The sequence below is a fragment of the Micromesistius poutassou genome, assembly GCF_964030765.1.
Source record: "Micromesistius poutassou genome assembly, contig: SCAFFOLD_2725, whole genome shotgun sequence".
NCBI lineage: Eukaryota > Metazoa > Chordata > Actinopteri > Gadiformes > Gadidae > Micromesistius > Micromesistius poutassou.
The window spans coordinates 25001-27500 of record NW_028180213.1 but is presented as its reverse complement, the minus strand read 5'-3'; positions in this window follow the sequence as shown (position 1 = coordinate 27500).

The following is a 2500-nucleotide window of genomic DNA, read 5'->3' as shown; positions in this document are numbered from 1 at the left end:
TATTCAGTCCGACATGGTGAGCCTTTTCGGACTCTCACGCGACGTGTTCCCCCTCCTCTGGAGGGTCCACAGGACCTCCAGGCTTGGGGTCACTCACTACACTATTCAGTCCGACATGGTGAGCCTTTTCGGACTCACACACGACGTGTTCCCCCTCCTCTGGAGGGTCCACAGGACCTCCAGGCTTGGGGTCACTCACTACACTATTCAGTCCGACATGGTGAGCCTTTTCGGACTCTCACGCGACGTGTTCCCCCTCCTCTGGAGGGTCCACAGGACCTCCAGGCTTGGGTCACTCACTACACTATTCAGTCCGACATGGTGAGCCGTGTCGGACTCACACGCGACGTGTTCCCCCTCCTCTGGAGGGTCCTAAAGACCTCCAGGCTTGGGGTCACTCACTACACTATTCAGTCCGACATGGTGAGCCGTGTCGGACTCACACGCGACGTGTTCCCCCTCCTCTGGAGGGTCCTAAAGACCTCCAGGCTTGGGGTCACTCACTACACTATTCAGTCCGACATGGTGAGCCGTTTCGGACTCACACGCGACGTGTTCCCCCTCCTCTGGAGGGTCCTAAAGACCTCCAGGCTTGGGGTCACTCACTACACTATTCAGTCCGACATGGTGAGCCGTGTCGGACTCACACGCGACGTGTTCCCCCTCCTCTGGAGGGTCCTAAAGACCTCCAGGCTTGGGGTCACTCACTACACTATTCAGTCCGACATGGTGAGCCGTTTCGGACTCACACGCGACGTGTTCCCCCTCCTCTGGAGGGTCCTAAAGACCTCCAGGCTTGGGGTCACTCACTACACTATTCAGTCCGACATGGTGAGCCGTGTCGGACTCACACGCGACGTGTTCCCCCTCCTCTGGAGGGTCCTAAAGACCTCCAGGCTTGGGGTCACTCACTACACTATTCAGTCCGACATGGTGAGCCGTTTCGGACTCACACGCGACGTGTTCCCCCTCCTTGGAGGGTCCTAAAGACCTCCAGGCTTGGGGTCACTCACTACACTATTCAGTCCGACATGGTGAGCCGTTTCGGACTCACACGCGACGTGTTCCCCCTCCTCTGGAGGGTCCTAAAGACCTCCAGGCTTGGGGTCACTCACTACACTATTCAGTCCGACATGGTGAGCCTTTTCGGACTCACACGCGACGTGTTCCCCCTCCTCTGGAGGGTCCTAAAGACCTCCAGACTCTGGGCTACTCGCTGCACTATTCAGTCCGACATGGTGAGCCGTTTCGGCCTCACACGCGACGTGTTCCCCCTCCTCTGGAGGGTCCTAAAGACCTCCAGACTCGGGGCTACTCACTACACTATTCAGTCCGACATGGTGAGCCGTTTCGGCCTCACACGCGACGTGTTCCCCCTCCTCTGGAGCCTCCAGAAGACCTCCAGGCCGTTCTCTGCCTTCTTCCCCTGGAGCCCCCCTTACACACGGGATGGGCTATGTCCTTCCAACACAGGGGTCAAACGTGTAGTAGGCGAAGCCCAGAGTTTTACAGGCTGCAGACTGCTATTTTTCTTGTTTTCGGTACCCATGGTATAAAAACCCGAAAATCCCAACCCATGGTAGACCAAAACCAACCCATGGTATACTAAAACCAACCCATGGTATACTAAAAGCTGCCCCTGGTAGACCACGGAGAAAAGACTCTGTCTGATTTTCGATTCTCTCTTTTTCTCAAAATCAGACAGAGTCCCAGAGTTAGTGCACCATGGGTTGCGTTTTAGGAGATTTACAGAAAAGACTCTGTTAAATTTCCAAAACACGTCCCATGGTAGTTTAAATGGACTTTGTGGTTTCTTTAGTTCATCCAGGCTCAGGGGGACTTGATGTTCTTGCCAGTCCGGGATGGTGGACTCTCTGGGCCTGCCACAGGACGTGGTCCTGGTCCCCTGGAGGGTCCACAAGACTTGAAGTGGTTTTTGCCTCTTTTTTCTTTCTTTTTTTCCTCAGACACACACGGACCAGGCCTCCCCCTACAACGTCCCACACCCCCAGTCCCGACCTCCATGCCTCCAGCAGACACCCAGGCACCACCCCCACATGAGGGGCCCCAGGTCCAGGCCCCGGGGGACCGGGACCGGGACCCGTACTGGGCCAGCACCCAGACCCAGACACACACGGACCAGGCCTCCCCCTACAACGTCCCACACCCCCAGAGCCGGCCTCCATGCCTCCAGCAGACCCCCCAGCAACACCCCCACATGAGGGGCCCCAGGTCCAGGCCCCGGGGGACCGGGACCGGGACCCGTACTGGGCCAGCACCCAGACCCAGACACACACGGACCAGGCCTCCCCCTACAACGTCCCACACCCCCAGAGCCGGCCTCCATGCCTCCAGCAGACCCCCCAGCAACACCCCCACATGAGGGGCCCCAGGTCCAGGCCCCGGGGGACCGGGACCGGGACCCGTACTGGGCCAGCACCCAGACCCAGACACACACGGACCAGGCCTCCCCCTACAACGTCCCACACCCCCAGAGCCG